The sequence below is a fragment of the Akebia trifoliata genome, chromosome 13 (assembly GCF_017979445.1).
Source record: "Akebia trifoliata isolate Shusen 1 chromosome 13, ASM1797944v1, whole genome shotgun sequence".
Classification (NCBI taxonomy): Eukaryota; Viridiplantae; Streptophyta; class Magnoliopsida; order Ranunculales; family Lardizabalaceae; genus Akebia; species Akebia trifoliata.
This window is the reverse complement of record NC_141387.1, coordinates 26,003,220-26,029,978: the sequence shown is the minus strand read 5'-3', so window position 1 is coordinate 26,029,978 and position 26,759 is coordinate 26,003,220. Positions and strand designations below refer to the sequence as shown.

The 26,759-nt window shown below is 34.0% G+C and overlaps 1 non-coding gene across 1 annotated transcript; it reads left to right on the top strand.

Moving 5' to 3' along the window:
- The first annotated feature begins 5,203 nt into the window (after positions 1–5,203).
- Positions 5,204–5,399, top strand: LOC147388135 (U2 spliceosomal RNA). The gene has a single exon (XR_015171619.1). It is a non-coding gene; the product is annotated as a U2 spliceosomal RNA (small nuclear RNA).
- Positions 5,400–26,759: the final 21,360 nt, after the last annotated feature.

Here is a 26,759-nt window from a genome sequence, read left to right as displayed (position 1 = left end):
TTTTTAATGATTTATCTGAATATATAACAGTGTGAATATATAACGGTGTATACCATTGTAGTAAACTAAAGATTGTTGCGAAAAATCAAATGTCTTTAGGTTACAAATTGAAGACAATGACAGTGAAGTCATTTTTTTTATATGGGAAAATGACCCCAAAGAACTAATTTTTGAATTTTTTGAATATATGTATCAAAAAGTCCCTTAGCTCTTTAGTACTCATTTTATCAAATATTAGTCTAAAAAAAAATTTAAGCAAAAAAATATCGTAATCACCCATTCAATAAATTTTGAGATTTAAAGAAACGTGTTTATTTGAGAATATTTGAAGTAATCCTATGTTTTAAAATTAAGGAACTATAGTCATCTTTTATATAACAATGAAAAAAAAGGATCTAAATGAATATATATATATATATATATATTATTTCCTTGTTTTCTCTTTCCAAACTATTGATTTTTAACTCACATAGATGTTGAGATGATGATGATTGAGATGGGTATGATTATTATCATCATCAAACTAATTTGATCTATTTATATTATACTTATTAACAATTATAAATAATTTTAAATAGTTAAAGCATTATTTTAAAACTTTAGTAGAATGTTCATCGAATTGATTCAACAAACAAATTGGCAAGTCTACTTAAATGAGTCAAATAAAATTATATTGAATTTATAAATAAGTTTTAATAAATAAACTTTTTTTTTACAAAAATTCAAATAAATTGGTTTTTTTTTTTTGACTCGGTATATTTTTTTTATTAAAACACTTGTAAAGTTGTTAAAAGGGTATTTTAGGCATTTTAAAAAAAATTCTTAATAAGTGAATATTTTATTTTATTAAGAGGGACTTAAATGATCCGTATTCCTTTCTAGGGGACTCTGAGAGAAGATTGAGGTCAGTTTGAAAACATAACAAGGTCCCATCAATCAGTGAAAAGATAACGAATAACAACTTTTAATCTTGTGGTTCTTATAATGTGTAGAATCCATTTGATTACAAGTTGAGATATTGGCGTAAATTGAAAATCAAAGCTTATAATTCCCACTTTCCCCATTTTCTCTTCGGAGAGAGGTCATAAATTTTCAGATTTTTATCATTCTAGGTGTTGTTTTGATTATGGTTACTATAACATTCATGAGATGTCACAAGATGAGTTCAAACTTTTCGGTAATTTCTCAAAAATTAGTATTTTTTCAATAATTAATTAAAAATCCAATCTTCTTTTATTTTAATTAAACCTATGGCAATTTAGTAATTTCAAAATGTCTCTATAAAAGAAGACTAGGATCGAATAGATTTTGTTGACACATGGTTTGGAGACGTAAGACCGTGGATTATTTTTCATCAACCCCTTATCGTTTACAATTTTTTAATGGGTCGCATTCCGTAGACAAACAAACTCACTTACATCTCTACAAATCATTTTGAGCATCGGATTAAACATAGATCTGCAGACGAGATCTGTTGTATACTTATAAAATTTTCTTAAGAAATAAGTTTTTAAAATTTTGTTTTACCTCTCCGTAAAACAAAACAACTTCGTCTTCTTCGTTTATCTGCTGAAAACAATTTGGGCGACTCCAACTCAACAAAACTATGTCATTTACGGCTTCTTCCTCATCTCTCTCTCTCAACAACAGACGGTGGCTCACCGACAAGTATTCTTCGCGTCTTCGTTCCTTTGCTGAACCAACTTCCTCTTCTTCGTTACTCTACATATTTGGACGACTATAGCTCGACGACGATCGTCGTTTATAGCTTGTTCTCTTCTTCTTCTTTGTTTCTTTGCTTGAAAATTTATGCGACTATAGCTCGATAGATTTTGAAACCATCCTGTAGAGAAACCCTAACTCTCTCACTTGTCTATCTCGACGACAAACTGAAACTCTCGTGTTCAGACGGTCATTCACCGACGATTTGCGACAGCGACGACGGTAAGATTTATCTATTTTGAATTGTTTGTTAGAATCTTGGAAATAATTATTTGTTTGAATATAAACTGTTTTAATCCGACGCTCTAAATGATTTGTAGAGATATAAATGAGTTTGTTTGTCGACGGAACGCGGCCCTTAATGAAAATATAATTTATTGTAAAAGATGAGAAACTTACTTATATAATCAAATCGAACCTTAATCCTCTAGTGCTCATGGTTTAAAATTTATAAGTTATCTTGTTTTTTTTTTGTTTTTTTTGTTAGGCTTCTACATTTTAGGTTTAAGATTTTATATGAACCTAATCATAATTCTAAACAATTACAAAAATGGTTTGAAGGAGTGTTATAATGCTGAGATAATAATTTGATCCAAAACTTTGTAATGATTGAATGGTCTATTTTAATCTTCAATTGGGATGTGATAAATAATTTAACAAAATCTGATTATAATCAATAATAATTGGGGTGCCAATAGGACTTCTCATAATTTATTTTTGGCGAGTGAGTGGGGGCATGTTCAAGGTTGTAGGTGCTTTAGTTCCACATCAGTAACATACGTGGAAAGAGAGCACATTATGATGTATAAAAAAGAATAGAAGAGGGACAGTAAAACATACTTACCCTGACGGGGTTAATGGGTGATCAAGAAGGTCCATGGGCTAGGCTAGTGACCTCTACTGCACTTTGGAGGGGTGCTCACCTTAGATCTTCCACTTAGCACAGCCCCTGCCCCAAATCTAAGTCCAAATCATTTACCTTAGCAACTAATTATAATATGGTTTAGGGAGTATTCTAAGATCATAAGTTGGGAGTTAATGTCAATCAATGAAAATCCAAAAGACAATTAGATCGAGGGTGAGGAGTGCATCTATAATCCATGTGAAATCTTGCTAAGATAGTTAGGTTAGCCGCTCATTTTTTTTTTTTTTCATGAGTAGAATGTGAAAGCTAAATACTTTCCTTACTAATATAATAAGATTTTAAGCCTTATCAAGAATAGTTTTGCTGAAATTAATGGATTACAACATCAACAATCCAACACCACAATTCTCTAAATTTCATCAAATAATTCAGATTTTAAAAAAAAAATTTCCAATTCTTTTTTTTCATTTGAGCTTGATTTAAGCGTTTGAAAATGGACAGCTATCGAACTTCCACCTAACTCCCAAACTTAAAATTAAAGTTCAACGATGAAAAATAACTTATTTTTGAAATTTATTTTTCAATGTTGATAAAATTTTATCCTCTACAACCCTGAAGTAACCAATCATGTTTTTAAATGCCACAAAGGTAGTCCCAAGGACCCTTAATAAGGATGAAATCCTTACTTAACTTAGTAAAACTTACTTAACTTAGTAAAACTAGTCATACTTTTGTAGGGGCTAATTAGGCTTGTACATAACTCAGATTGGTTCGTATTTCGACAAAATTGGAACTGAACTAAACATGATCAGTTCTACAAATTTGGAATCGAACCAATCTAATTATCCTATAGAAACGAACTAATCCAAACCAACCTTAATTGGTTCAGATTAGTTCGATTCTTGATTCTCATACTTATTATTTTCAATAATAAATAAAACTTAAAACTAAGCAAAATAAATATTAAAGAAAGCATCAACATACTTATTATTTTAACATAAATAAAGCATTACGCATAACACATTAAAAATAAAAATTATGAAAAAATTAAAAAATAAAAATCATTTAACACTTACCTTGTAAGGGATGATTGAAGATCAAAGTCATTCTTAAAATCAAATGTTGTTTGTTGCTTGTTCAAAGTTAAAATTAAATATTGGTTGTTGCTTTGTGATTAAAAGTAAGAGGGCACATTTTTTATGAATTTTTGTTAGAAAAAAATAAAAGAGATGAAGTTGAAGACTTTAATGAGTTGCCTCTAATACACTAACACAGTTGAGAGAGAGAGAGAGAGAATAGAAGAACGAAACTACAAAAGGGTTATATATATATAGATTGGATGGCGTTATTACAACCCCCATTACGACCCACCGTTTGTCTTATATGGGCAAAAATGTTTGGAATGGGCTGATTTTTTGTGAGGATGATCTCTGTGATGAGGGATCATCCTGGCAAAAACTCATCCCATTCCAACACTTCTAACCCCATCAAAATTGATTTACAAAAATTGGACGGTCTAAAATTTTTCTACTTGTAAACGTGGGGCTAGAAGTTTCATAATGAGCTGATTTTTGGCAAGGATGATCTCCTCACCATAGAGATCATCCTCACAAAAAATCAGCCCATTCCAAACATTTTTGCCCATATAAGACAAAATGGTGTGTCGCAATGGGGGTCGTAATGGGGTCTACGGAACCCGACCCATATATATATATATGGGAAATGTTCAGCAACAAACATTTTTCAAAACATGGGTTAGAGGTTTTGGAATGGGCTGATTTTTGGTGAGGATGATCTCTACGGTGAGGAGATCATCATCACCAAAAATCAGCCCATTCCAAAACTTCTAACCCCATCAAAAATGGTTCACAAAAAATGGACGGTCCACGATTTTTCAACTTGTAAACTGGGGTTAGAAGTTTTGGAATGGGTTGATTTTTGGTGAGGATGATCTCCTCACCCTAGAGATCATCCTCACAAAAAATCAGCCCATTCCAAAACCTCTAACCCATGTTTTGAAAAATGTTTTGCCAAAATGTTTGTTGCTGAACGGGACCTTATATATATATATATTGGTTCGGTTCTTGGATTGGTTCGATTCTATTATACCCCTAATCTGAACCAAATCAAATCAATCGGATTTTTTTTTTTTAATAATCCGCACCCTAACCAAATCATACTCAATCCAAACCATTCCAATTCAAAAGGTTCGGATTGGTTCGATTCTCGAATTTACCCAATCCAATGTGCACCCCTAGAGCCAAGGGATGCATGTGGTCACTTTGAAAACCACATGGGTATATTTCTAATATTGATCAAGATGGGAGAGTGTTTAGCTTTTAAGAAAAATAATGGGGCCGTGTAACCGTGTAAGATTGTAAGGGATGTATATCAAGGCTACAAACCACAATTTTGATGATCAACGGCTAAGATTATTTTGGGGGTTTAATTTTGGGATTTGGTCACATCAGTGGGTCCTAAACTATATTGAGTAACATTTTAACCATTGGAACCTGGAAACTTATTTATTTTCTTTAGGTTGCTATAAATTCATTGCATGTAAATAGTCTCGCATCGACTAGGAATAGAAAGGTGAGTTGAGGCTTAATTTGAAGCACACCTTTCTCGGCCTTTTGGCTAAAGATCAAGTGTAGCATCTGCTCATATCAGTTTAATATATGTTAAGTGAGCCATCGGTCCACATGATATTTAATTACTTTTTCTTGGGGGAGGCCCACTACAATGGCTTGCTATTAGGGTTCTAATGAGTTGCTCATGTGTTGCACTACTGGATGGGCCTGGCTCACCCTACCAAATCTCATATTATAAATTTTCTTGGCCTTATAAGTTATCCCATGTCCATTAAATAGTTCCAACTGTGGACATGCCTTCTTAATCCTGGAGTTGGACATCCATGTCTATGTAACCAAACATAGTATCATAGGATCTATTGAAAGAAATGATCTCTGTTAAATATTGTGGGTATGAACAACATTCATGATTGGAATGGATGGTTTAGATTATATTAAAATGGGTCTTGTTCATGGTTTAAAATCTCATTGTGATTTCTTGAGAATCCGAAACATTTGAAACATACAATACCTTAAACATACCTAAATTTTCATTTTTATTACAGGATTGGTGCATTTCTTACTCTTCTCCCATTCCCTACATCATGGACTAGCCTAAAGCACTTTTAATCGTATCTCGAGGAACATGTCTACGGTTTTGTGTGCATCCCATGTCAGATATGTAAATATCACAATAAATCCAATGTCACCCCCAACATGACTCTTATATAATTACTACTTGCTATAAACAATCAAATACAGTTTTTTGTCTCCATCCTTGTATATAATATGAGTCGTGATAATCTGAAGCTCTTTGTACACTCCCATCACAGAATCATAGATCATTTGCTTCGAGATACAAAATAAAAAGATTTATGGTTCTGCAACCACCAGGTCAGGGAGCATATAAAAAAAGAGCGTCAAATTATGAGTGATCATATAATATTACTCTGAGTCGTGATGAATGACCGCGGTCTTGGTACGTGGCTGATGTGGCAACATAAATCGTTTTCATCGGGATACACAAGAAAAAGATGTGTGGTTCTAGGCCTTTGCCACATCAGCTGCATACCAAGACTGTGCATTCATCATTATTCTATTCCTCTTTGTCACCATGAGCTATTTGGGACTGCTATCTGCCCGTCATTACTAGGGGCTTAGATCGGTCAACCAAATTTTGGCAAAGGCTTAAGATCACATTTTTAGGGAGAATTACTTAAAGGACCCTAATAGGGGGTAAAAGAAGAATGGTGATGACCAAACACTTCATATAAGTCGAAACATGACTCTAAAATCCATACATGATGAGATGACAGTACGAGATATCATCGTATAACAATGATTGAAAGAAACTATTTAACTCCCCCCATATGGAGAAATTTTCACAAAGCCTACATACAAGAAGTTGACACTACAAGACATCTATGTTGAGGAGTTACCCACATTGATCTGGAATTATAGTTCTGATCCTATTTTTTTTTTGTTTTTTCAAATCATCCATCCTTCCCTATCAAATGACAAAAACTATGATGGGTTCACATTCAACAATCTGATATACATGATAATAGGAATGAAAACTAAAATGACAACTTGGATTTTAGGCACGAGAAGAGCATAAAAGTTCATTTGTACCATCGAAGCTGCCCATCGCATTTGCTCGTTTTCTCGCTCTCCAATTCTCACCCCATTCTTTGGCCTCAACAACTGCGAGTTCTCTATCAAGATCACAGTTGAAATTCCTTGGTGTTTCCCTTGCTTTCCCTGAGCAAGCAAGGTAATCCCTTTGAGATTCCTGCCCCTCTAATTCATTCAACCCAAACTTCCTCCAAGGTCCACTACACTATGCACCGAAGCTCACCCTCCGAACATGGTCTCTATATATGAAATTGGGAGAATCCTGATGGGAGGATTGGGAACCATCTTGGATGTTTGACGCCACTAGATAATGACCTTGTAATAATGGATCTGCCAGTTTTGGGAATTTCCTTTGATCTTTAAACAGTAGACGTGCTGTAATCTCACAATTCCAGAGTGCAATCATGCTCATGTAATAAGATTTTACTTCAACTAAATATGGTAACCTAAAACATGGAAAATGATTTTCAGAGAAGACTTTTACTTCAACAACATTTTGACTTAGTGTTTTGGGAATAAATTAAAATGGGAGCTATACAGACAATTTATAGGAAATAAAAGTTCTAGAAAAAAACTAAAATTTCATTAATACATGAAAGATCACAATTGGGTATTATGGATGAGTTATTTTCAGGAAAAATTATCCTCACTGGCATATGTTTTATAAGCATCTGGGGTCAAGATCAATAGATCAAACTTTTGTGTGCCAAGGGCCACTAATCTGTTAGAGTATTAGATGTGAAGCATTGTAATAAAGTGTACAATGATACACCAAATCATATTTATGGAGATTTAGAGAGATTTGGATAGGTTAGATTAGTTAGATATTTGAATTGATTGTGGTTAACTTATCTATTAGAGTTTGTTATTAGTTTATATATAAACCCTATTAGGGCCATGTAATCATCATCAAGAATAAATCTAATTCTAAATTTTCACGTGGTATTAGAGCTTACGGTATATTGAGCACAAGAGATCTTGTTAATCATCACTCTACCAATGGTGGTGACACCACTGGCGAAACCCAATGCTTCTCACACCATTATTCTATCCAATAGGCATTTTATCTAACGTGTTACATGCATTGCAGATCAACGACGTGCTTTCTCTCATCTCAACAACCATTCATCTAGGGATTTCAATAAATGATTTATGTGCAACAATGAATACACTATCACAACCATTGATATTGCTGCTTCTCATCATTGAGTTTCACTCCACTAACAATGGTGGAAAAAAGAAAAAGAAAAGATTTCAATAGAGGGACTACCTTAGTGTTAGGGAGAGACTTGTCCTGTTTGTGAAAGTAAAGCCAATTCACTTATTTCACAATGATCTCAGTAGATCATTGTCTTCATTCATATTTTCTAAATGCATTGATGTATTTTAGTTATCTCTTGATTATGGCTTTATTTCATCATTGATGCTCAACATCCATAACATTTCTAGTATTGACACTCGGGGAAGGGGATAAATCTTCATCTCTAGTTGTCAGTTTTGTAGTTGAAGAAAACAACTTCCACACGTTTCCTAAACCCCAGTATTTTCAGAGAAAAATAAATAGTTCAAATTCCTTTGAAACCAATCCCTTAGCAAATCAGCCCATGTTCTATTTTTGGCCCACAATTAAAATCCAAAAACACTTAATCCATGCCAAATTGACATGGTAAGTTACCAAGTTTGTTAAAAATTTCAGTCTAATTTATACAGCCTAAACTTGTCTCCAAGCCCAAGATCTGGCCCTTTTACCCATGTGCTCATCCCATTATCCATTTTGTGTAAAAAATATATATATATATTTGTTGCTTATAGGAATATACTGTCCAAAGCCTCTTTTATCCAAAAGAGTCATTAAATCTTCTATGATCAAGCTCATTGTGGTCCATCAAGACAAATTTTCAATTTTTAGGCCCAATAGACGTCTTTGCCAATGATCAAGCCTATGGAGCCGACATTGAGCTTATCTAATCCGCTAGAGGTATTAAAATCTGTCAGGTGTCGGTCTAGCCTAAATCGATCATGGCCCTATCGATGCCTTTTTTTAGAGTCGAGTGATTTGTTCATCTCTATTTTATCATAATCAATTACTTTGGATAGATCATTGTTTTTGGGCAAATACTCTACATTGGACGGCAAAGTATGTTTCAACAAACTAACTTCTTCAACAACAAGCACGTGACTAACTTCTTCGACAAACATTTGGTTAAAGATGACTCTCCATCAACAATTGAATGCTTTGAGGAGATTAGTTTCAATAAACTCACAATGATCGTTGATTTTCGATCAATTGCATTTTTGGAGGTGATAGATTTTCGATATACTCAAAATGATCTTCAATCGCCATGAGTTTGAGGGAGGATGTTAGAGTATTCGATGTGAAACATGGTAATAAGGTGTACAATGATACACCAAATCATATTGGGGTGCATTGTTGAATACAATTATGTATAATTGAGTTCTGTGATACTTTATGTTCTTTGGCCATTTCATTTTATATGTACCCGAGTTCTTCATAAAGATATAATTTCCCTTATTAATTCCCCCCGTCCACCGCCTTTTGTAATTAAAGGGTTTATAATTATTTTTTAGATTTCTATGATGGTAATAGTGTAGAATCTTGAATAACAATTTTTCTATTTTTTGTTTATTCTCAAACTTTATATTATAATTTGGTGAAACATCAGAAAGAAAAATACTAACAAGAACATTTTTATTAGTTTCATTCAATTTCTAGTTTAGTTTGGTTCGAACCTGTTTGATCTTTAGGGGGATAGTGTTATTGTTAAATGATTGGAGAAATCTAAAATTTCATGTTGCCTTACTGTCAAATACCTCCTTTAGAATGAAATATTATGCAAAAAATTTCAAATTTGATTTTGTAATATTGATCCTACAGATGCAATTATTTTCATGCTAATTCTAAATTTTTCGTGCAAGTTGAGGTTTCACAAGATTTCGATAAGGCATTGGGGAGTCATATGATCATGATCATCAAAGAGATGAGAAGTTCAATAGATCCTTGGAGGATACTTCACAAGAAGTTGCAGAATAGCTCTTTTCAATTAATTCGCAAATCAGTTCAAATTTTGTGTCTTATCCATACCACTTCATTGTGTGAAATGAAGTGGTATGAATTTCTTTTCTTTCTTTTTTTCTCATTTTTCTTTTGTCTATTGCTTGGATGGTTAGATTGTTGAAAATTTGTTTGGCATCTTAAAGTGAATATTAGATAATAGTTTTAGAGGTGGGCTAGCCTATGTGTCTTTGCAACAAATGAAAATGTTGACTGTATGAAATTGCCTAAAACTATTATGTGTTTTTGTTCCATCTAGGAGTGTCAATGGGTACCCATTTAACTGAAACCGAATGCCCCGATTTCGGATTCCTTTTTATTGGAATCGAACCAATAAGAACCAGAACCTTAAGGTTCGATCCAATTGGTTCTTGGAACCAATTTATTTTGTCATTTCTTTCCATACTATAGATGATTTAAGGTATTTTTTATTTCAAAAATAAATGCATGTTATATAAAATTATTCAATTTTTCATATAAATTATCGATTGAAACTTAAAATGAGTTACTCTTCCAAAATATTATTACTTTTAACAAAGATAAATTTTAATTTTTGAAAAATTAATTAATTTTTATCTTAAGTACAACAAATTATAACTAAGTTAATAATTTTGTTGATGATATGTTAATTTTTTGAAAGAATTTTTTTATAATGATTTGAAATACTTTTTTTGTCATTCGATTCTTGAGAATCGAAACCGATGGGTACCCGTGATTTTTAGTGATTTCGATTCCGATTCCATTTATTTTGGAACCGGACCAGGAATCGAACTAATATAATGGCTATGATTCTAAGCTCCTTAGGAACATAATTAAAACCAACCCATTGCCACCCTAGTTCTGTCCCCTCTTATATTTTATGAATAACATCTTCTTTGTCTCCATCCTTGTCTATAATATGAGTCGTGATAATCTGAAGCTCTTTGTAAGCTCCCATCACAAAACTATAGATCTTTTGCTTCATATATGTACACAAGAAAAAGATTTATGGTTTTGTAACTGCTAGGTCAGGGAGCATATGAAAAAAGATCACAAATTATCAATAATCATATAATATTACTTTTTGTCACAACGAGCTATTTAGGACTGCTATTTGTCCAGTCGTTATTAGGGGATTAGATGGTAAACCAAATTTTCACTAAGACTTAAAGATCATTTTTTAGAAAAAATTGCTTAAAGAACCCTATTAGGGGGACTTGTTCTACGAAATCCCCAAGTTTTGGGCGGTCTCCTAATAGATCATTTAGTAAAATTTTCTTTTTTTAATAGTCCCTTGACCTCATCTCATGTTTATAATGTCTTTGAAATACCCAAACTACCCTTTTTCTCATCTTCTTCACTAATTTAGGTTTTCCAATGGCGATTTCAATCATTTTCAATAATCTTTGATCATGAATGATATTTTCTTAATTTTGAATAGTTAGACTTTTTTTTTCTTTGATGTTTCAGTAAAAAAATAAGCATGAAGTTGAGATTCCAAATTTTTTAATGATTACATCATAACTTTTGATTTGCAACTAGGATATATGCATTTTGGGCATTTCAAGAAGATTTACCAAGTATCAAACTCAAAAAAATGAAAAAATCTGGTTCACCACTTTTTTTTGGTCTAATTCAACAGTTAATTTCAACTAAATATGTCTAAATGTTCAAAATAAAGAGTATCATTCTTCATTCGTCATTCATGATCAAAGATCATCGAAAATGATTGCAATTGCCATTGGAAAACCTAACTAAGTGAAGAAGATGAGAAAATGGTAGTTTAGATATTTCAAAGACATTATACACGTGAAACGAGGTCCAAGGACTATTAAGGAAAGAAAAATTTATTGAATGGACTCTTAAGTGACTACCCAAAACTTAGGGACTATTTAGAAAAGGTCCCTTCACCAGGGTCCTTTAAGTAATCTTCCCTTTCTTAATTTTAAAGCTCATAACTCCACTAGACTTGGATCTCCATTGAGTCAAGTCAAATCGAACCGACTTACATGAGTTGTCTCAAAGAGTTTATTTCATCAAGTTTAGTGGGCAAGTCACTTCACATCCAATCAAGTTTAGCCAACTCGGTGGTGGTACAACATGACGAGTTAAAAATATAGTTAAACGCACATAAAATTTTAGACTACAAGTTTGTTAGTCGTTTTGGGCTCCTACTGTTTTATAAATGGTTGAGAGATGAGAAGATACATCCATTAAACTTGTTTAAGTAGAAGGGATAGGTAACAATGTCAATCTGACAATAGCCAACCTTCTATTTCTTCCTCGTAATCAGTTGCTTTGGAACTCAATTAGCTTTTCTCGTCCAAGTAGAAGCTCGAGAAAAAAAATTATATTAATTGGATGTGCTTGACTATGCAGATTTTATCAAATTACATATAGTTATAAAATGTTGGTGTTAATATAAACTCTCTGAAAAAACCACTTTGTATGTGCTTGACTATGCAGATATTATCAAATTACATATAGTTGCAATAGTAAGTTTCTTCACTACTTGTTACAAAACAAGTGACACTACATTTTAGTATAAACATATGATTTTTTTAATTTAAATTAAGACCATTGACACCCTTTCAATAGTCATGGAAGATAATTAAGAGGGACAGACTAGTTGGACATCACCGAATCCTAATTGAACTCCATTACTTAAAAAAAAAAATCCACTTGAACTATATTGTTAGGATTTAACTCTAAAAACTAAAAAGTTGCACTGGTTTTTCTTCATCTTGAAAATTCATAAAGCGACTACAACATCAAAACTTTATTAACTATAAATTCAATTTTAAAGCTTTATGATCTACAATTAGAATAAAAATCTGCAGGAACTCTTGTTAATGATGAATTATTTATCTTCAATATTGGTGTAAATTTATTTTGTATGACATAACAAGTAAGGATTGTTAACCAACCAACTACTCCAAAAAACCGATCTTGAGGGTCATAAGACCTAATTGGGGTATGACACATCCAAGAGTGGAGGAAAATATACACTTAACACTCCTCCTCACCCATAAGGGTGGAAAGATTCAAACCCACAACTTATACGAACCTAGTGCTCTAATACCACGTTTACCAACCATCTACTCTAAAAAACCATCTTATAGAGAAGGGGAGAACTAAGAGGGTCACGAGTCTTAACTAGGGTATGACACATCCGACAGTGGAGGAAAATATATACTTAACAGGGATGGAATCATTTTTTTGAAAAAGCAAAAATAAGCAATTTTTTAGATTTGAGTACAATCAGTTCTAGCTAGGTGATGTGCAACTAGTTGGTCCATAATTAAAATAGAGAGATTCTATTGCCATAAAAAACTCATTAATCAAATTTACAAAAAAAAATATTAGATTGATTTGATTTCTTTAGATTAGGTTTTTAATTAGGATTTTGACTTAAGTCATATGAGATTGACTTAGTTTCTTCAAATTAGGATTTTAATGAGGGTTTTGACTTAAGTCTTATGAGATTGACTTGTTTTAGATTTTTAAATTAATTTTATTAAGATTTTACTTTATGCTAATTAATATTTTATTTATTAATTTCGAAATTAAAAATTTTTAAAAATTAAAAAATTATCGTTTTGTCCCCGAAGAGAACTTTTGCATTTCAAGTCGATTTTCGATGTTCTGGGATGTTTTGGAATCGATTTTTCGTAAGACATTTAATGGGATGATTGGTTTGTGTCATTTATGAATTTTTTGACATGAAATGATCGCGAACCCTATGAGAGGTATTTTCGTAATTTTGCGAATCTGGTGAAAATTGACGAAATAGTTTATTTGGTTTCACTTTGTTATTTTATGAAGCACAAGGGAGCTCTAAGACTGTTTTGATGTTAGGGGTATTTTTGGTAATTTGATCATTTTTTAGTGATTTCTATATTTTTGGGGTTATATTTTCCTAACGTAGCGTGATTTCCACAGTTTTGTTATTTTGAGATATCTTATCCGAATTTATGAAACATGTCTAGCAACAAAGTAAAGCATTGGAATATCACCCATCATTGGGAACCGTAGCAATCGAGTTGACGAGTTGATTAATCAGACAAGTGCAAAAATAGGGTGTCTATAAAAATCAAATAGCTCGTGTATGTTTTCTAACTGACACAGATGAGTTGACTTGGAACTTATTTCATCAAGTTTTGGGTCATTCCATACCCAATCAAGTTTAGTCAACTCAGCTGAGTTTCAAGTGCATGAACGAGTGAATAAAGTAAAATTCTAGATTTTAAGGTCGTTAGTCATTATGTACATTTCCAAGTAAACAAACAGATTAAGATAACTATCCATTTAAACTTGTACTAAGCCAATCCAAACCAATTCCAACATTTCTAACCTAACCGTTACATAATATTAGGGAATTTTCCAACAAGCCAGCTCGCATGTTGAAAGAGACACATATGAAAAATTAAGATAATCACATGAGATGAACGGTCAAGATTAATAATTAAGAAAAGTTCTCAAAAATATTTACCTATAAATGTAGGCTTGCCTAACCTAACCAGTTACTATGAATGGTTGCATTAATCTTAAGGAAAGCAAAATTTTGATATTTCGAAAGAAAGTCTAAGCCGATTCATTAGGTAATTTCCTGGCCACCTAAACTCTTACATTTGCATTGTATATATTTTATAGTGTTTTTTTTCTGATTGTTTTTAATTCTAAAAGAAAAAATATATATTTTTGACTGACTGTTTTAATAATTTGTATGGTAAAGAAGAAAAAGTAATGATGCGAAGAAAAAGGAGTTCAAGATCAATTTGTTGCAGAAGAGATAATAAGATGGAACTTGAAGAACTGGAGATTGGATATTTTGATCAAGATCGTCATCATCATCATCATCATTATGACAATAAACTTTCATATACTAGTTTCAATATCGATCTAGAAGTTGATCTTGCTTATATAGTAAGTAGTATATGTTAGTTTGAGTATCTTTATACATGCATTTTTAATTTTCTTCATACATTTTATTATATTACAAACTAATAAGGGTTTGTTTCAAGACTGAAAATTTGATGATTTACTAGGTCATTTTCGAAAAGATTTCGAAGGTCCTCTTACTGTGGAGAATATGGGTATGTGATTCATAACTTAGACTTTGATATAATATTGTATTTTTAATACACTAGACGATGTGATAGTTTTAAAATTTATTTGTTTTCTTAGGGCCGAAATTCGAAAAATATAGATCGTTTTTACATGTTTATAAGCAACCTTCTATTCATTTAACATTGACCAAGAAAGTTTCTTACGCATTTTATCCAGATGTTCATCTTGTTCATATAGTAAGTATTGATACCCAGTTAAGATGCATTTTTTTTATATTTAATCTTATAAATTAGACTACTCAATATATGCTTTATGTTTATTTTATGATCAAAATGTTTAAAACCTATTGGTCATTTTCGAAAAGATTTTGAAGGAGGTATTTCTACGAAGAGTTTGGGTATGTGATTTATGATTAAACTATGTATATTTGGACTTAGACAAACAACATAATTGTTATTTAGTACAATAGATGTGACAATTTGAGAATCTATTTATTTTTTCAAGAGAAAATTCGGACAAAATTGTTCTTCTAAAAAAAAGCCTCCATGGAAGACGCATAAAAATATAAAAAATGTTGAAATTTACTGTAGTTTGGGACTTGATCTAACCATCATCATCAACTGAAGATGTGCATGATGAATCTCCTACAACAATAGTTCAGGTAAACCGTTTCATACTTTCTTATCTTCATTTTTTACAATGTTTGTGATTGATAGATACCTATTGATGTTATCTATTTTTTCTATTTTGTTTATGTGTTGGATAGAATATGACGTCCTTGACGGTTGGTGGTTTATCATCCCTTCTTCCGGATATTTTGTTGCTCCAGCCAGAAAAGGCAACCAAGAGAGTATGGTGATGGACATTGACCATGGCATGCTCAAATGATAATATGTTTAACTATTCTATAATTAAGATTAATTGTTTCATTATTGGAACTATTTTCTAATCTTGAAATTAATAAAACTAAATGTTACTAATTGACTTGTTTCATGCCATGCTTTGTAGGTGAAGAAGAAGCAAGAAAGCGATATTAGAAAAGAGTTAAAGGTCCCACGAAGAAGAATAAGTAACATGCATTTACTAAACAAGAGCAGTTCTTTTTTATGTTTAGGTGTATTTTGGATTGAGTATGAGATAGGAAGAGAGGGTGTACAAGGGTTTAAGGGTTGGGTTTGGGATTTTTTCTCTTGTATCACATTTAAAATTTTATATTGAAGTAGGTTGAATAGGCATGTGGATGTAGGCATTTTTGACGAAACACGTAGATTATGATTTTTTATCCCCAATGACATTGTTCTTCTCATCAAAGGTATGCACAGTAAACATAAAAAATGTAAAAAGAAATATGAAAATATCTGAAAAATGTAAAAATAAAAAATAAAAAAAGTCAATTCCTTGATCTCTTATCAACTTTATTAGTAGATTATAGCTTTACATATAATGAAGAGTTCTTTTCCAAATTCAAAATGTCCTTGATGAATCTCCAATTACCATACTTGAGCTTAAAAAAACTCTTATATTATTATATTTTATTTGTTTGAAAGAGTATAACATCTTTTTTCCAGAATTGCTTGTCTCATATTCTTGATAGCGTATTGTTACTTTATAAAAAGGAAAATAAAAGATTTGGGAGATGTTAATGGATGACTATCAAAAATTGCAAATTGGCTTACATAATTAGTTATAAGTTATTTTTAGTAGCATTTTAGGATAGGTTCATTGGTCCACCTAATCAGTTGAACGGTCTCGATTTGAAAACACTTGTCTTGATTATAAGTTTCATTTTCTTATGCTTTAGGTTTTTTGTTTGTTTATAAGTTTGATTGTTTTTGAGTCCTAAAATTAATGAAACTATGATATATCTAGCAAAGATGATACAACAAAAGCATTGAATGCACTGTACAATTTGTAATGTATCAAGTCCTCATGCACGAGAGTCAAAATAATATACATATATCTTTTGCTGATGGATTTTTTTATGCCATGCTTTGAATGTCAATCGTAGGGGCCCCATATATACATTTTTTGAAATATTTAAAGAAAAGCGATAGACATTTTTCACATTGAACGAACATACTTTTATAGCGAAACACAATTTTCCTTAAGTTTGGATCAAAGTGTTGTTACAAAAAAGAGAAATGAATATTTAAGAGCATTTAAAATTTAAAAAAAAATGCTTGTGTACTCATCATGTTATGCAAACTGTCACGCCCCAAAATTCAAACACGAATCCTGAGGATTCCTCAGTCAGAATCTCGAGGTGTGAGATAAACAAACACACAACCTAAGAATCAAACATGAATAATAATATTAAGATATTAAGAAAATATACATAGCGGAAAGTTATCCTGAATAACCTCAAATCAGAGTAGCATAAGCTAAATAGTTGTAGACACCCCATTTTTGCATCCGCCTGATTAATCAAGTCGTCAACCCGATCGCAAAGGTTCCCAATGATGGATGTCTATTCCAATGCTTTATTTTGTTACCAGATATGTTTCAGAAATCCGGATGAGGTATCTCGAACTGACAAAACTTAGAAACCACGCTACGCTAGGAAAATACTACCCCAGAAACATAGAAATCATCATCTTGCAAGCCAAAAAAGAAGCTTCACGATAAAAATCACTAAAAATAACCAAATTATCAAAATACACTTAACATCAAAACAACCTTAGAGCATACATTACGCTTAGGAAAATCTGTTCAAATACATAAAACGACAAATCGAAACCAAATAAATCATTTCGCCAATTTTCATAAAATTTGACAAAATTACGAAAATACCCCTCATAAAATTCACGATCATTTCACGCAAAAAATTTCATAAATGACAAAAACCAACATTCCCATTGAATTCCTTACCAAAAACTGATTTCAAAACATCATGGAACATTGAAAAACGACTTAAAACTTAAAAAATTCTCTCCGAGGGCAAAATGATAATTTCACAATTTTAATAATTAAAATTTTCGAAAATAAATAAATCATTAAATAATGTAAAGTGAAACATTAATGAAATTAATTATTAAAATTTAAAGCAAAAAATTTATCAATCAGGTTTTCAAGCAAAATTGTTGAGGGTTCGCAAGATATTTCTTTAAGGACCCCTCCATTTGGGGGTCCAAAGAATTAAAGATATAAGAGGGGGGTTCTCCAAAATTTAAAGTCAATCAAGCAAGACTAAGGTCAAGATATTAAAGTCAATCAAATAAGACTAAAGTCAAAATTAAAGTCAATTAAGTAAGACTAGAGTCAAGTATTAAAGTCAATCTCATAAGACTAAAGTCAAAATCCTAAATCAAAACCCTAATCTAAACTAATCGAGTCAATCTCATAAGACTAAGGTCAAAACCCTAATCTAAACTAATCAAGTCAATCTCATAAGACTAAGGTCAAAACCCTAAATCAAAACCCTAATCTAAACTAATCAAGTCAATCTCATAAGACTAAAGTCAAAACCCTAAAACCCTAAGACTAAGTCAAAACCCTAATTGAAACCCTAAAAGAAATCCTAATTAAACCCTAATGCTTCTAAAAACTTTATAAATAGGAGCCTCCACACCCTATTTTCGTATCAAAGAAAAAACCCTAGAAAAAGTAGGTGAAGAAGCCTCCACAACCTCCCAAAAACCCTAATTTTGGAGTCCCACCTCCTTCCCTAACACCCCTACTTCGATTTTAGCATAAAAAACACCCAAAAACCTCTAAAAAACATTCAAAAAATTCACAACAAATTCAAAGCACCCAGATCCAAGAAGGAGATACCTTACCTCAGAGATCAAGAATCAGATCCGGAGATAGAACGAAGTAAGGAATACGGTACAAGGAGCCGTTTTCACCAGATCTGAGGGAATAACACTTTTGCAGATTGAAGGTAAGTTTTTTTATTATTATTTTTTAATCTAGGTTTGTCATTAGCGATGTATTTATTTGATAAATAAGAGACCGGCAATGGCCGGGCGGGGTTGGTGCCTAACACCTTCCAACCCCGTAACATGATCCCCGGATTCAGATTTTTTGTAGTAGATTAGTTTTTTATCCGTTTTAGAGTCAGTTTGGTTCCTAGACCATAATAACTAGGTGGCGACTCCCAAACCTCAAGGGTCAAAAGTGGATCCACGCACCCCGCGAATCGAGGGCGCTTTCAATGGCGACTCCACAGGGGACTATTGAGGATCAAACTTGAAAAACCCCAAGTATGGGAGCATTGCCAAGATGACCTAGTTTTTTTTTATTATTTAGTTTGATTTATTTTATTTATTTTTTCTGTTTATTTATTTTTTGTCTTGATTGTAGATGATTTTGGGTATTGCATTTTTTTCCAATTAAGGATCACTTTTTAATGACCCCTAAATAATGAAATATTCAAATTGACCTATGAAAATGATGGAATGATGAAGGTTGGACAGAAATATTAAAACGTTTTTAGAGAATATTCTAGTGAGAATTAAGTCTGGGAGCCTATTAATAAAACATAGATCTCGTCGAGTAGATTAATTTAGAATCTGAGATCACTCAATTGCGTTATCGGAAGCCTTAGATATTATCGATGCAAGTTCAATCTGTAAATCTGAAATTATTTCTGAATGAAAGTTGGGACAGGAACGATAAAACTTATTTACAGAACATTTTAGTAAGAATTAAGTCTGGGAACCTCTTAATAAAACATAGATCTCGTCGAGTAGATTAATTTAGAATCTGAGTTCACTCAATTTCGTTATCGGAAGCCTTAGATATCATCGATGCAAGTTCAATCTGTAAATCTGAAATTATTTCTGAATGAAAGTTGGGACAGCAATGTTAAAACTTTTAAACAAAACATTCTAGTGAGAATTAAGTCTGGGAACCTCTTTATAAAACGTAGATCTCATCGAGTAGATTAATTTAGAACTTGAGTTCACTCAATTTCGTTATCAGAAGCCTTAGATATCATCGATGCAAGTTCAATCTGTAAATCTGGAATTGTTTCTGAATGAAGGTTGGGACAGCAACGTTAAAACGTTTTTACAGAACATTTTGGTGAGAACTAAGTCTGGACACCTATTAATAAAATGTAGATATCATCGATTAGATTAATTTAGAACTTGAGTTCACTCGATTTCGTTATCAGGAGCCTTAGATATCATCGATGCAAGTTCAGATTGTATTTTCCTAATTCACAGAAAATCTGAATTTATCTAATGTTGGCACAATTAATGTTCTTGAGAGTGAGCTCATATCAACCATTGTCATTCTATCATCAATGTAACACCTATTGGAATCTCGATTTATTTTGGATCACCCAAAAGTGATCATTGATTGGACCTTAAAAATTATAAAAATTATGCCTATTGCAATGTTTGTTTGATCAATTATTATATGCCATGCTCATTAATTGATTTGCCATGATTGAAGATATATTTGTGATGGGTTTGATTTCATCTTAATTTCGATGTGATAGGTTTTGGATTATTTTCTTGATCAATATTCATTTGATATCCATATGTGATGACATAATCTGGCCCATGGGCCCACGTGTTTGAAAAAGGCCCGGGCACACCCCACCCTATTTTGCACACACCACAAGCACGTTTACAGTTTTACCCACTTACACGTCCCATATAGCCAACGTGGCACTAGTGCGTGGCCCGGTCTCTTCGGAGATGCGACGTCATTCATGAAAGCCACAACTCCAGTCACGTACCTTAGGGTATATCAAACTGGGGGCATCAATACCGTCTGATCAGGTGATTCTGAGAGGTATATTGATGCACCCAGGCTGGAGCGACCTGAGCCTTTGACCTATTGTGAGCCACACAGTCACATGTCCCGATTGTCAACGTAGTACGAGTACGTGGTCGGTCCCCTCGTGGGATGCCAAACCATTTATGAAAGCTACAACCCTTGATTCGTACCTGTAGGTATAAAAAATAATCTAAGTGTATCAATTGCACTTCTTGGTCAAAACCGGTGCCTAAGCAGATCTTGCCCCGCTGTACCCTACTGTACGAGGGGGATAGACTACGTCTATTCTAGACGAGAGGTATTTAAGTGGGCCCTTGCTCAGCATTGTGCGCCACCTCTCAACTGGAGATCAAACTGGCTGTTTTTGGCTTCAGAGAAGTAAATTGAGGTTTTAGATTATCACCTATAAGGTATATCAAACCAAGTCACCATGTATCAAAAGGTATATAGGTGTGCTTGGGCAAGGGTGGCTAAATAAAAATGCATTGCACGTAGTAAGCTTAGAGTCTAGAAACCTTCCTAGTAGGTCACAACTCGAACTTATCGTGGGTGTTCCCGGGTTGTTTATTGAATGGAGTCCGTTGATTGATGAATGTATGTGAGTGATTTGAATGGTGAGATCAGAGTGTATGATTGTCCTCAAGGATCAAAAATATTATTTTTGAAAATCAAAATGGGTGCACCGACCCAATAAAGAATCCATTTTTTTTACAATAAATGACCCAATCCATCTCGATCCAACGATCATTATGGGCCGAGCCATTTGAATCAAAATGAAATTCAAACTTCTTCCTGATTCGGATTTTAAACCTATTTTAAAAGAAGAAAAATGTTTTCTAGAAGAAAAATATTTTTCAGAAGAGAGATGCTTTTCAAAAGTGAAATATTTTCCGGAAGAATAAGATTTTCCAAAAGGAAATGCTTTCCCAAAAATTTTTCTAAAAGAAAATATTTTCTAAAAAAAAGAAAAGGAAAAAAAATATTTCAGAAAAAAATGATTTACAAAAAATCTATTTTTGCATGAAAAATTATTGAAATATGTTTGTGGAAGTTGTTATTCAATGAAAACATTATTTGTCAATATTTTTCAAGAGTGCAATAAAATTATTTTTCTGAATAATCATTACATTAATGAATTGTTTAATGGATTGGTGCACAAAATTCAATAAAATCTCAGGGTTCATTTAAAATGTTATCAAGGGGGTGACACTGAAATTGGTTAAATTCACCTTCAAAGAGGTTTAAGGGTTATCATTGTGTCTAAGCTCAATCGTCCATGGTCTAGCTAGGGTTGTAAATCCGGTCAGTTAAAGTAAACGTCAATATCAAATCAATAGTCAGAAATGACCTCAAAATTTCTCAACATCGTCCAGTTGTTCTTTGAAGATCATAGTGCTTAAATCCTACCGGTTATAAGCAATATCTCAGTCCTCAGTCCTAATCAAACTCGTGTGGGTACTCATCTTGAGTTTTCATGAGTCATTTGGGTTAGCTCGAGTCCCTTTTTCCAGCAAGGTCATGTATTCCTTAGATTGAGTCTACTCTTTCCTATTGAGTCAAGTTAGTTCATCGAGTCTATAAAGGTGTCTGTTGCCCCATCTAAAATTGATCGGATAAAAGAAATTTTTGAATACCTCGAGCACATTAATGAATTAACTAATAATTTTATAGATTTCGTTTCTGAATAAGAAGATAAGAGTTGGGCTCAACCTTTAATCGAGAAAGGAAAGGTCTTTGACCTCGAAACAAAAAAATAATTCCTAAAGAGATTCAAATAGAAACCATCTTATCCCGAAAGGAACACGAGGGGATAATGAATTTACTCAGAAATTTCAAAAGACTCGTTCGTGTGATCATATGAGGGTATGTTAGGTACAAGCTTGAGTGTTGTTTAACACGGAATAGATACTCATCTATATCGATGGAATTAAAGAAGATGTTATAAAATGTATCAGCACTATCCTTACTACATCTTAAGTTTCAAATCACATATTATCAGTCCATATAGGGGTACCTTTTGAACTGATCTCTGATAATGGGTCGTACTTCAAAGCATAAATCATTACTCTATGTTTAAAGTTGAAGATCCGGAAGCACAAATCATCCCCCTACCGTCCTCAGATCAATGGAACGGTTGAAGCAGTTAGTAAGAGTGTCAAGACTATCATCAGGAAAATGTGTCAATCACATCGAGATTGGTCAGAAAAATTATCATTTACGCTATGGACATATCGAACTTCAATTCGATCCTCTACTGGAGCTACTCCCTACTCCTTAGTGTATGGCATGGAAGCAGTCTTGCCAGTTGAAATGGAAATTTCGTCTCTCAGGATCTTGTTGGAAAATCATTTGCTAGAAACAGATTGGGTTCGTCAACAGTATGAAGAATTAAACTTGATCGAAGAAAACGAGTTAAAGCCCTGTACCATGTGCAAGCTTATCTAAGAAGAGTCACCCGTGCATTTGACAAAAAGGTCAAAGCTCATCATTTACAAGTCAAGGATTTAACTATCAGACTTCAAAGAAAATTGAACACTCCTCCTCGACTATAGGAGAAAGTCTGAACCCAATTGGAGAAATTCATTCATTAAGAAAATACTGTCTGGAAAAGTCGTCAGACTTCAAGAAGTGAACTACTAGAGTCAACCAACCTTGACCGAATCAAATGGTACTACATTTAAGGAGGCCATCTTTGGTCGAATTAATTTTCCTACTACCCAATTCATTATCTCCTTTCTCAGCCCTTTGCAGCCTTTAAAAAAAAATGATGCCTTTTTCTTTCTCAGCCCGATCACCTAACCTAGGGGAGGGAAAATCCGAACTACGTTTTGGTCTGATCCCAAAAATTTGGGGTACATAGGCAACCTGAGAAGTTACTCCAGGCCCGACCACATCAAAATAAAAAAAAAAAATAGATTCCCTGACAAGAAAAAATTTAAAAAGAAAAAATTCAAAAGAAAAAGAAATATCTTCAAAATAGGGAAGAAAATTTAAAGCAAAATAAAGAAATGCCATACAAGGGGCATTTGGGTTTTGAGCCTCAAAATCCCTTTCACTTATGCCTAGTCCCAAGCCTACCTATAAAAGTCCTCCTAAGTACCGTGTGAAAAGGTCAAGGAGGGTAGTAGAACATGATCAGACAGCGATTCTATAAGGTCAGATGAAAAGAAAAAGATAAAAAAAAATAATAAAAAAATGAAATGAAAAGACCTACTAAGTTGAAAATCCGAAAATGGCGACTTAGGCAAAAATTAAGGCAAGCTCGTAAGGTTGAAAATCTGAAAGGACAACTTTGACAACAATCAGAGCCAAGAAAAAAAAAGAAAAAGCTCGCTAGATCGAAAACCTAAAAAGGCGATCTAGGCAAAAGTTAGAGCAAGCTCGCTAGATTGAAAACCTGAAAAGGCGATCTAGGCAAAACTTAGAGCTAAAAAAAATAAAAGAAAATCTCCATTGAGTTGAGAAGTTGAAAAGGCGGCCCGAGCTGAAACATCAGAAGTTCGAATCATCAAGTTCAATACTCAGCTTAAACCAGGCATAGATTCAAAAGCCACAAGTATCTTGTCTATGATCGATCTGAAAATTTTTACTTTCCAAAGTGAACCAATGGAGAGAAGGGTGAATTCTATGATGAGTCTCAAAAGGAAATATTTTATTTTCTTGAGCCTGACTCAAAATCTTCAATAAAATTAATCAAAATTAAAAGTTGGATCTTTATTGCGCTTGTCGTAATCAAATATTTCAAACCTTCATACAAGGGGAATTTTTCTTTTTCCTCTAAATATGTAATTCTCCCCCTTATACTAGGGGCATTTTTTAATGATGTGTTCAATGCCATGTTTATTGTCAAACTAGGGACATTTTGTTTTTGAGCAATATTAATCCTAAAAGATAATGAGAACTCCAAACTTAATGTTACCCTCTTGATAACAGTTCTTCAAAAAACTCTTGAGGTTCAAAAGAAATAAAAACTCAGGTTTTAAATTCATAAAACTTTTGGATAAATCCTTGAAGTTCAAACAAAAGCACTTCGGATCTCACATTTGACTGTGTCCAGAGATCAACTAATATGGTATTCCTAGATCCAATCATTCTTGGATTCGATCATTTCTCTTACAGATTCAGTATCTTCCACATTTATTCAATTCACTCTGATCAGTCTTTTCCAAATTCATTGTTTCTTTCTCAAAAGTCCTTCATTCCTTTGCCAATTTTGCTCAGTTGCCGCCAAAGGTTAACTTGGATTTTGCTCAGTTACCGCCAAGGGTTATCTTGGATTTTGCTCAGTCTTCGCCAAGGGTTATCTTGGATTTTGCTCAGTTGCCGCCAAGGGTTAACTTGGATTTTGCTCAGTTTCCGCCAAGGGTTATCTTGGATTTTGCTCAGTTGTCGCCAAGGGTTATCTTGGATTTTGCTCAGTTTCCGCCAAGGGTTATCTTGGATTTTGCTCAGTTTCCACCAAGGGTTATCTTAGATTTTGCTCAGTTGCCGCCAAGGGTTATCTTGGATTTTGCTCAGTTTCCGCCAAGGGTTAACTTGGATTTTGCTCAGTTGCCGCCAAGGGTTATCTTGGATTTTGCTCAGTTGCCGCCAAGGGTTATCTTGGATTTTGCTCAGTCTCCGCCAAGGGTTATCTTGGATTTTGCTCAGTTGCCGCCAAGGGTTAACTTGGATTTTGCTCAGTTGCCGCCAAGGGTTATCTTGGATTTTGCTCAGTTGCCGCCAAGGGTTATCTTGGATTTTGCTCAGTCTCGCCAGGGTTATCTTGGATTTTGCTCAGTTGCCGCCAAGGGTTATCTTGGATTTTGCTCAGTTGCCGCCAAGGGTTATCTTGGATTTTGCTAAGTTTTCTCCAAGGGTTATCTTGGAATTATGCTCAGTTTTCGCCAAGGGTTTTCTTGGAATTATGCTCAGATGCCACCGAGGGTTTTCTCGGAACTATGTTCAGATGCCGCCAAGGGTTTTCTGGGAATTATGCTCAGATGCCGCCGAGGGTTTTCTCGGAACTATGCTCAGATGCCGCTAAGGGTTTTCTTGGAATTATGCTCAGATGCCGCCGAGGGTTTTCTCGGAACTATGCTCAGATGTCGCCAAGGGTTTTCTTGGAATTATGCTCAGATGCCGTCGAGGGTTTTCTCGAAACTATGCTCAGATGCCGCCAAGGGTTTTCTTGGAATTATGCTCAGATGTCGCCGAGGGCTTTCTCGGAATTATGCTCAGATACCGCTAAGGGTTTTCTTGGAATTATGCTCAGATGCCACCGAGGGTTTTCTCGGAATTATGTTCAGATGCCGCCAAGGGTTTTCTTGGAATTATGCTCAGATACCGCCAAGGGTTTTCTTGGAATTATGCTCAGATGCCGCCGAGGGTTTTCTCGGAATTATGCTCAGATGCCGCCAAGGGTTTTCTTGGAATTATGCTCAGTTGCCGCCGAGGGCTTTCTCAGAATTATGCTCAGATACCGCCAAGGGTTTTCTTGGAATTATGCTCAGATGCCGCCGAGGGTTTTCTCGGAATTATGCTCAGATGCCGCCAAGGGTGTTCTTGGAATTATGCTCAGTTGCCGCCGAGGGCTTTCTCGGAATTATGCTCAGATACCGCCAAGGGTTTTCTTGGAATTATGCTCAGATGCCGCCAAGGGTTTTCTCGGAATTATGCTCAGTTGCCGCCGAGGGCTTTCTCGGAATTATGCTCAGATACCGCCAAGGGTTTTCGTGGAATTATGCTCAGATACCGCCAAGGGTTTTCTTGGAATTATGCTCAGATGCCGCCGAGGGTTTTCTCAGAATTATACTCAGATGCCGCCAAGGGTTTTCTTGGAATTATGCTTAGATGTCGCCGAAGGTTTTCTCGGAATTATGCTCAGATGCCGCCAAGTGCTTTCTTGGAATTATGCTCAGATGCCGCCGAGGGTTTTCTCAGAACTATGCTCAGTTACCGCCGAGGGTTTTCTCGGAACTATGCTCAGATGCCGCCAAGGTTTTCTTGGAATTATGCTCAGTTGCTGCCGAGGGCTTTCTCGGAACTATGCTCAGACGCCGCCAAGGGTTTTCTTGGAATTATGCTCAGTTGCCGCTGAGGGCTTTCTCGGAATTATGCTCAGATACCGCCAAGG